This window comes from Dromiciops gliroides, chromosome 2 (assembly GCF_019393635.1).
Source record: "Dromiciops gliroides isolate mDroGli1 chromosome 2, mDroGli1.pri, whole genome shotgun sequence".
NCBI classification, from domain to species: domain Eukaryota; kingdom Metazoa; phylum Chordata; class Mammalia; order Microbiotheria; family Microbiotheriidae; genus Dromiciops; species Dromiciops gliroides.
Window position 1 is genome coordinate 36,167,674 of NC_057862.1, and position 10,666 is coordinate 36,178,339.

Sequence of the window (10,666 nt, forward strand, 5' to 3'; positions counted from 1 at the left end):
ACAATGAATATATTACTTTTAATTTACTTTAAGTAAATTATAGATATTTTATGTATATATTTATATGCAAATATATGTATATATACACAAATACACATGTATGTTATTGTTTTTGTTTGTCCTTTCTCAAAGAGGACCGTGACATTGGGGTGATAGCACGACTTACAGTGAATTGGATTTAAGTGAGGGAGGCCTGTGCAAGGTCACCAGCTTCATTCTCTCCTTCAGAGCCATCTGGGTCCATTGGCAAGATATACATCAGGACTACTCCAGATGACCCTGTATGTTTAAGGCAATTGGGGCTAAGTGACTTGCCCAGGGTCACACAGCTAATAAGTATCTGAGGTAAGATTTTAAGTCAGGCGCTCCTGTCTTCAGGGCCAGTGTTCTATCCACTGTGCTACCTAAACTATTTTGTATATACAATGTATATGTATATTTTATAAGCATTTATACAAAGTAAATTCTGTATAATTATATGTGTATCTGTGTGTGTATACAAGTAGTTGCCTCTTAGAATGTAAGTTCCTTGAGGAAAAAGATGGATTCATTTTAGACTTCATCACTGAGCACAGCTTTTAGGACACAGTAGATGCTTTAATACAAGTTTTTTTGTTGACTGATCCTTCTCACTGTTCACTGATATGGACCTACCTCTCTAAAAACACTGGACTCGCCTCCATCCTCAGAAACTTCCGGCCCCATTCTTTTCCTTCTCCCAGGGCTTCCCCCTTCCTGTATGATCATTTAAATCCAGCCCTTCCTCCAAGTATCAGCTTAGTCCCCCTCCACCCCCTTCTAAGAAGCCTTCCCTGTCCATCCTGCCTGTACCAAACTTTTCCCAATAATAAATTTTAGAGCACTCTCAGGTTTACAAAGCATTTTCCCTACAACAGCCCTGGAAGGAAAGCCCATGTTATTATTATTCCCATTTCACAGATGAGGAAATTGGGGCTTTAGTAACTCAGCTGTGATTATAGAGTTAGTGTTAGAATCTGCTGAAAACAGACAAGGTCAGGGCCTCTATATTCTGATTTCTTCATCGGGCCTGTCTCCCATCCAGCCCTTTTTTGGCTCTGTCTTCTCAGACTCCAGAGAATTTGTGGGCTGGGATAGAAAGTGAGGGCTATTCTTTTTGTTTTCAATTTAATTTATTTTATTTCTAATTTATGGAGTAAAGCAAGCATTTCCGTAATGTAGTATAATAAAAAAGATGATTACTCATGGAACTGCAAATCTATTATGCACATGTTATTCCTTTTAAATATATAATAAAAGTTATCATGTAAATTTCTTTGGCTTTCTTCCTACCCCACCCCCAAGAGAACCATTCTTGAGATGTTTGCCTTGGGTGAATTCCCAGGGCCACTGGCTACAGAGCCCTTCCAGTTTCTCTCAGACAGGCTCCCCAAGGATCCTCTTCCAGCAATAGTCTCTGTGTATTTATGCTCCTCAGAGCCTAGAGCCAGCAGACAGAAACTCTGGGCTCAGCCTCTGGATTTCTGTTCTCTGTGTAGGTTCTGCCCTCATCACTAGAGATCACTAGGTTTGGTCATTTGGAGATGGTTTACTTCTATGATCTTCAGCCCAGAACCCTGGAGTGGAGAATTCTAATAATTTCTTCCAGGAAAGGTATCCTTATAACAGAATATTAAACTTGGAAAGGACCTCAGAGATGCTATTATCTGTCTCATTTTACAGAGGAGAAAACTAAGGCCAGATTTGGGTCATCCAACCCGTATCCTGAATGCCAGGCAGCAGAGTTGAGGGCACTGGGCACTTAAAAGTGCACATAAAGCCTTCAACCTTCAGGTGAAATCAATGTGTAATAGAGACAAGAACACTGGATTAGGAATCAAGCCCTGAGGGTCAACTCCTGGTTCCAAACCTTGGTCTATAAGCCCCCACCAACATGGACGCCTTGTGGTCAATAGGTCCAGCAATGTGCTTGTTTCCATTAATGAGCCAGAGGATGTGATAAGTTCAAAGGAAAAAGATTTAATTCAATAGAGTAGGAAGAAAAGTAGCAGTGGAATATTCCTCCCCACAAACCTATTGCCTTCAATGTTCAATGAATCAGAGATCTCATCAATGTAGCTGTTCCCTTCAATGATATGGACCACAACCATGCCTATCCATCCTGAATGATTCTGTCCATTTCTGCCCATAAATTAGCCATGGAGGTAGTTCATAGGGAGCTACCCATGGACAAGCAAGCCATGGAACAGTGAGGTCAGCATATACATGTGCAAGGGTATGGGGACAAATTTGGCCAAAGCACAGTGGGGAGTGGCAGTTTAAACCTATAACACCACAGGACCACTGATGTCTTTGGATGATATCATCATGTTCTTTTCTGGGCCTTCTTCCCAGGGTGCTCCTTCTCCTGTACCTCTTATCCACAAGGTATTGCATTAACACTATTCCTGACTGGGGGCATTATCTCATATCTCTACTCTTTCTGGGCTGTTCTCACTGCTGCAATTACATCTTTTGATTTTTATCAATTTTTAATTGAGATTTAGCATTTCCTCCAATTATTTAAAAACATTATTCTGAGAAGGGTTCCGTAAGTTTCACTGGATTGCTAATCAGTTAGATTCTTGGGTTTTGGTTTGTTGGGTTTTGTTGTTTTTTTTTTTTTTTTTGCGGGGCAATGGGGGTTAAGTGACTTGTCCGGGGTCACAGAGCTAGTAAGTGTCAAGTGTCTGACACTGGCTTTGAACTCAGGTCCTCCTGAATCCAGGGCCAGTACTTTATCCACTGTGCCACCTAGCTGCCCCCAGTTAGATTCTTTAATTAAGGTGTTAGCCCCTGGATGAGAGAGGATGAGTTAGATATGCCACCATTTTTTACTTAACCCAGAGTCTAGATCTAGCTTCAAGTGAAAAAGCAAGACCTCAAAATCCATCTATCTGATGAGGGAAAATTGATTTTCTCTCTATCAGGTTCAAGGTGTGATGGTTCCCAGCATCTCAGTTTCAGAGGCTCAGCTTCTTTTGAACACAGACTTGTCAGTTAATTAGAGCCTGAAAGCACTTAGTCTGCCTCTTGAACATACTTCTGCCAGCAGGATCAAAGTTCTTGTACCAAAAATCCATCTGACTTAGGGTTAGAAAATCTCCTTAACACCAGTCAATTCTAGTCAAATGCTAGCTACTGAAAACCAACCCTTCCCCAAAGAATCCAGAGAAGGGCTCTATAAATAGATTTCAGAGGCTCTGTGAACTTCACTGGGAAAAATCACATCTTTATTTTTATTAACTTCTAGTTGAAAGCTAGCATTTCCTCCTACTATTTAAAACATTGTTTTAATTTCATCAGATTGCCAAACGGGTCCAGGATACAGAAAGGTTAAAACACTGGCTCTAAACCACTTGGGGAGATACATTTCAACAAACTACAAAAGGTTAGGTGGGTCTGAGGACCCCCAAATTCTCTAGGACTCTTATGAATACGAATGGTCCGAAGAAAGGCAAGTACAAAAACAAGGCTAGACAGAGCTGGCTCCAGATCCTTGGATCTAAACTCCTGCTTTTTCCCATGTCATTATGTCTGGCTACAAACTTAGCAGGCTTTGAGTCACCCTATAGTTCTGTGAATGTGAGTCTACAAGACCGGTGATGTTCCACCAAGCTGCCTACCAAGTAGATGCTCAAAGCATAGTGAAGGGTTGATGATTAGTCTATCATACGTGAGCTCACATGCTTGGCTAGAAAATGATCAGTCCATTTGGAAGCATCTGTTGTGGGCGGGGGGGGGGGGGGAGGTTTAGAGCACTGTAACCTTAATGAATGTCTACAGTATAATATGTCAGCCAAGAAAACGAATGCAATTACAGTCTTCATGAAGGAAGGCAGAGTGTACAGGCTTGGGGAGACAGTCATCTTGAAGCACTCTGCCCTGGTCAGACCATGTCTGCAGTATTTTATGTTTGGTTCTGGGGTTTAGAAAGAAGCTTGACAAGCTGTAGAAAGGCCAACAAGGGCAGCTAGGTGGTGCAGTGGATACAGCACCGGTCTTGGAGTCAGGAGTACCTGAGTTCAAATCCCGCCTCAAATACTTAACACTTATTAGCTGTGTGACCCTGGGCAAGTCATTTAACCCCAATTGCCTCACTAAAACAAAACAAAACAAAAACAAAAACAAAAAAAAAGAAAGGCCAACAAGAGGAGGGCTGCATTCTCCCTTTCTCCCTGCCCAACACCAGTCCTTCTGTCTCTGTGAGAAATGAATTGCTTGGGAGCCCTGGTGAGGCTCTTCTGGCCTGAACCAAGTCGAAGCACACTTAGTATCGCTCTGATCCAGATCACCAATAAATCCTGAGCAACAGGAGGTCTGTATAAGTCTGAGGATCCAGTGCCATGGTGTATCTCCATGATTTGCATGGTTTGTCCTTGGTGGTATACCACCAAGCATTAGGGCAGTTGTCCTCCCCACCTCACACCCCTAGCCAATGGCAGTCCAACAGTCCAAATCTCTTCCATTCCAGGGAGCGTCATGTATTCTTGTAACAGACATGAAAGTGACCGCCTCTTTGTCAGTTTCCCCACCTTTTCTAGTCTTCCTCTCCCCTGCACCCTGCTTTCCTGCCTCTTTTTGTGTTTCTCCCCCTTTAGACTGTAATCTCCTTGAAGGTAGGGGTGTCTTTGTTTTTATTTATTGTGTCTGAAGCACTTAGGATGAATGGTTCAAATGTTTATTGGATTGGACTGCTACACTCTGATAGCTAAACTGCATGCCAAGAAGCTTTTTGATTTACTCTCCTCTCTTACCTTCACATATTACTTTCTTGTCCCTATGGTACAGTGGGATGAGCTTTGGCCTGGGAGTCAGAGGACCTGGATTCAAATCCTGACCCTCTACTTGTAACCTGGAGCAAGTCCCTCAATTTTTCTCATTTATTAAATGACTCCGGGGGTTAGACTAGAAAGTTTCTGAGGATCTTTCTGGCCTTAGACCGTCTGCATATCTTGAAATCCTTTTCCTTCCAGGCTCAGCTCAGGGACTGCCTCTTCTCACAAGATGAGGTTCCCTGTTGAAAATTTTCCACTTTGTGAACTGATGTAGAGGGATGGAATTATAAAAAGGAAAACAATATATGAGACCTAGAATGAAATAAATGGACACAGAACACCACCTCCGAAAAAAGGAATTTAATGCCAAGTATATATAAAAATCAAACTTGACCCCAAAAGAAAAGAGGACTGTCTTCTATGCAGAGGTGGGAGAGTGGCACAGGTGTGGACTATTACATAAACAGTCTGACTTAACTGATAGGTTGGTTAGTTTTCCTGTACTCTGGGTTTTTATTTGTTTTTTAATTTTCTTTTTTTAGAAAATTTTTTGATGAGGCAATTGGGGTTAAGTGACTTGTCCAGGGTCACACTGCTAGTAAGTGTCAAGTGTCTGAGGTCAAATTTGAACTCAGGTCCTCCTGAATAATTTTCCTTTTTTAAAAAAAATTCTTTATAACAAAGACTGGCTTTCTAGGCAAGAGAAATGGAGAAATATATTTGAAAATAAGGGTAATGGAAAAACCAAAAGATACCAATAAAACATTTTTATAATAAACATTTTTTATTTAAAGTTTTGAGTTCCAAATTCTATCCCTCTTTCCCTCCCTTCCCTTTTCTCCTCTCTGAGTCGGGAAGCAATCATATATATATATATATATATATGTGTGTGTGTGTGTGTGTGTGTGTATGTATGTATGTATGTATATATGTGTGTGTTATACATGTGCAATTATATAAAACATTATCGTAATAGTCATTTTGTATAAGAAAACAAAAGAAAAAATGAAAGAACATGAAAAATAGCATGCTTGATAGTATGTTTCATTATTAGTCTTTTAGGATTGTCTTGGATCATTATATTGTTGAGAATAATTGTCATTCACAATTCTTCATCAAACAGTATTGCTGTCTTCTTCTGTAAAACCAATACCCAAAATCTGTAACTCTAAGGAGAATTAGCTGTGTAGTCTCTTCTGTTTTTGTCCAAAGGTCAAATACCAGCAGCTCTTCTAACTGTCCCTGCCTTCCTTCCCTGTTTCCCTCAGAACAAACTCTCCTCAGAAATACTCTCTAACTACCTCTAACACCAGAAGGGGTGGTTCTTTTTTTTTTTTTGGTCATTGGTGGTTTATTTAACACAAATAAAAATGTGCAAATTTTTACTCATTTTCTTCACTCCTCAGTCTAGTGTTTGGATTGGTAATCTTGATGGCTCTCTGAGCTGCTCTCTTAACTATGACTTTCCGATTCTTCGAGGAAACATTGTGAGCAATTTCAGCACAGTAAGATTTGTTGCACATCAGCAGCACTTCTAGCTCTTTGACGTCATGCACCAGAAACTTCCTGAATCCACTAGGTAACATGTGTTTTGTCTTCTTATTGCTTCCATAACCAATATTGGGCATCAAGATCTGGCCCTTGAATCGTCTTCGCACTCTGTTGTCTGTCTCTTGGTTTATGCCAGTTTCTCTTGATTGTGACAGATGAACTTCTTGGTCCTCTTCTTGATGATTTTGGGCTTCACAGGCGATCTGAGGGCAGGCATGGTGCTGGTGAAGAGAGAGCTTCCCCTCCTCGGGAAGTGCAGAAGAAAAGAGAGAGAGAAGGAAAAGCAAAGGGGCGGTTCTTAGCCAGGCTGAATCTCCAATTGGCTCAGCCCAAGCACATGGGCTGTCTCCATTATGATCTAGCCTGACCCACATGGGCCTGGGAAAGCTATTAGAGGAAGGCTAGTTACTTAATTTCAACAAATGTTCCCTATGGTCAGAATTCCTCTTGTTTGTTCAATTATCTCTCAAAGTACACACCCATTTTCTCCTAGGCTTTTCAAACTTATTTTTTTTTTAGTCTGACCATAATAGAGCAAAGATAGGGTTATGAAAACCCCAAATCACAATTAATTCCTTACAACACACAGTCTTGAAAACTTGAATTATTTGTTTTCACTTTCTTTGCTTTTCTTCCCTTTTTTGCTATATGATTAATACAGAAATATGCATTGCATAACTTCACATATGTAATGTGTATCCTGTTGCTTGCCCTCTCAATGCGTGGGGAAAGGGCTGGAGAGAGGAAGAGAATTGGAAATTGAAAAAAAATTAAATGAATGTTAAAAATAAATATAATTATCTTAAACTACCTTGATTATCTTGTACCATATCTCTTTTAAAAATATTTTTGTTTACCTTTTTTGGTTTTATGTCACTTATGTTTCCCACTATATTACCCCACCCATAACTTTCCAAAGAGCTATTTCTTATGATAAAAAGAAAAAAAGGGTAAGAAAATTGCCCCCCAAAATTCTAACCAATAGGTATAGTATCTAAATTTTTGAAGAAGTTGAATGAGTTACAAAAGGAAATACACAAGAAAATTATATCAGCCAGGAACCTCAACTTTCCCCTTACAGAACTAGATAACTCTAAAAAATAAAGAGGAAAGAAGTTAAGGATGTGAAAAGAATTCTTTTTTTAAAAAAGAAAAAGTTAGATATGATAGATCTCTGGAGAAAACTGAATGGAATAAAAAGGAATATACCTTTTTATCAACAGTACATGGCATCTTCAAAAAAACTGACCATGAATTTATTAGGGCATAAAAACCTCACAACCAAATGTAGAAAAGCAGAAATATTAAATGTATCCATTTCAGATCATAATGCAATAAAATTACATTCAATAATAAGCAGTGGAAAATAGATTAAAGGAGACAGCTAGATGGCACAGTGGATAAAGCACCGGCCCTGGATTTAGGAGGACCTGAGTTCAAATCCAGCCTCAGACACTTGATACTTACTAGCTGTGTGACCTTGGGCAAGTCACTTAACCCTCATTGCCCTGCAAAAAAAAAAAAGGAAAGGAAAGGAAAATAGATTAAAAATTAATTGGAAAATAAATAATCTAATCCTAAAAAATAAGTGGGTCAAAGAACAAATCATAGAAATAATCAAGGGGGCAGCTAGGTGGCACAGTGGATAAAGCACCAGCCCTGGATTCAGGAGTACCTGAGTTCAAATCCAGCCTCAGACACTTGATACTTACTAGCTGTGTGACCTTGGGCAAGTCACTTAACCCTCATTGCCCTGCAAAAAAAAAAAAAGGAAAGGAAAGGAAAATAGATTAAAAATTAATTGGAAAATAAATAATCTAATCCTAAAAAATAAGTGGGTCAAAGAACAAATCATAGAAATAATCAAGGGGGCAGCTAGGTGGCACAGTGGATAAAGCACCAGCCCTGGATTCAGGAGTACCTGAATTCAAATCCAGCCTCAGACACGACACTTACTAGCTGTGTGACCCTGGGCAAGTACGTAACCCCAATTGCCTCACCAAAAAAACCATAAATAAATAAATAATAATTTTTTTTAATGAAAGGGGTGAATTTACCACCAATGAAGAGAAAATTAAGATAATTATTAGGAGCTATTTTGCCTAATTATATACTGATAAATTTGACAATCTAAATGAAATGGATGAATATTTCCAAAAACTTAATTACCCAGATTAACAGAAGAAGTAGAATGTTTAAATAACACAATCTTAGAAAAAGAAATTGAGCAAGCCATCAATGAACTTCCTAAGAAAAAATCCGCAGGGCTAGCAAAGCAAATTCTACAAAACATTTAAAAAACAATTAATCCCAATACTACATAAACTATTTGGAAAAACAGGAAAAGTAGACGTCCTACCAAATTCCTTTTACAAATATGGTGCTGATATGTAAACCAGGAAGAACAAACACAGAAAAAGAAAATTATAGACCAATTTTGCTAATGGATATTGATACAAAAAAAAAATTTTTAAGGGCAATGAGGGTTAAGTGACTTGCCCAGGGTCACACACAAAATTTTTAATAAAATAGTAGCAAGGAGATTATAGCAACATATCCCAAGGATCATATCCTATGACCAAATGGGGTTTATACCAGGAATGCAGGGCTGGTTCCATATCAGAAAAATTTTCAGCAAAATTGTATCAATAACAAAACCAACAGGAATCATATGATTATCTAAATAGATGCAGAAAAGGCCTTTGAGAACAATTTTGAAGGCATGATTGTCTTACCTCCTTTTCCAGGCATCATCAACATCATGAGATGTGAGCTTTCTCTCTCTCTCTCTCTCTCTCTCTCTCTCTCTCTCTCTCTCTCTCTCTCTCCTTCTCTACCCCCTCTCTGTGTATATCTCTCTCTGTCTTTGTGTTTCCTTTCTTTTTTCCTCTCCTCTCCTCTCCTTTCTCTCCCTCCCCCTGCCATTATTGTAGGTCATTGTTGGCAATATCTGTAGCCTATATCTACAACTTTGGTTGTCAAGACAGTGGGTATTTAATAACCATTTGCTAAGTTGAATTGAACTTGTTTCTGCTTTTGGGGCTCCTGGGGTCTCATTGGACAAAGAAAGTACTTGATGTCATAGAAAGAGGTCTAGGCTTGAAATCAGGAGAGATCTGAGTTCAATTCCTGCCATTAACACTTGCAGCTATGCAAACACAGGAAAGTCACTGAATCCTCTGGGAACCTTGGTTTCTTCAACTATAAAATGGGTACAGTAATACCTTCATTACCTCTCTCTCAGGTATGTATGAGAACCAAACAAGATGATGTTTTTAAAGTGCTTTGTCCACCTTAAAGTGATATTGAAATTTCAAGCATTCTGCTAAAGAAAGACTTTACTTCTCTGGGAAAGAAAATTTTGGCATTGGGGAAAGTGTGATATAATGGGAAAAGCCCTGGATGTTAACCTGAACTCTGCTCTTCTTTCACTATCTTTTTGACCTTGGACAAATTGCTTAACCTCCCTGGGCCTCATTTTCCCCTTCTATAAAATGAGATGTTTGGACCAAATGATCTCTGAGATCCCTTCTAGTCCCAGGGCTTGATAATGCTATGGGGCAGTGAATGGGGAGTGAACTGAACACTTTCAACCTCCCAGGGAAAGGATCAGCAGACACAACTATGTGGGAGACCCATTTGGAAGCTGCCTTCTTTTGCGGGACAAAGTCCTTCCAACCAATCAGCACAATCTAGTGCAAAGGGGAAGGAACAAAAAACCTCTGAGTTTGGAGACAGGGCCCAAGTCTCAGCTTTAGCACTAATTAACCACAGGACCGTGGGCAAATCATTTTAACTTTTCTGAGACTCAGTTTCCCCAACTAGAAAATGGAAGTCTTGACCAATGATTTCTACTACCCTCTATTAACCTATGACTCTTCCTTCTCATCCTTGAGACACAAATGAACAGGAAAACTGACCATTCTTCCTAGTGGAAAGAGCACTGGATTTAGTTTCAGAGGACCTATATTTGAAACACCCCTGCTGCTGGGTCAGCTTGGTGACCCTAGGCAAGCCTCTTGCTCTCAGCTCCTTCTCTTTTAAGTTGAAGGGATTGGTTCTCGAACATTCTTTCCCAGGTCTAAATTCTAAAGATAATATCAGCTTTGCCCACTGGGCCAGCCACCTGCCCCATCACTCAGCTGGAGGCATGTTCTAGATGGGCGTCCAGGGCCCTTGGGATCTTAGAGCTGGTTGCTGAGCCCGCTGAGCCCGGCGGGCATCAGCTCAGGCTCAGAAGCTCTAATGGCTTGGTCCTTGTCCGCTCTCCATCCTTGCCCCCCTGGCTTCTCCCCCATATCCCCTCCAGTCCAGGACAA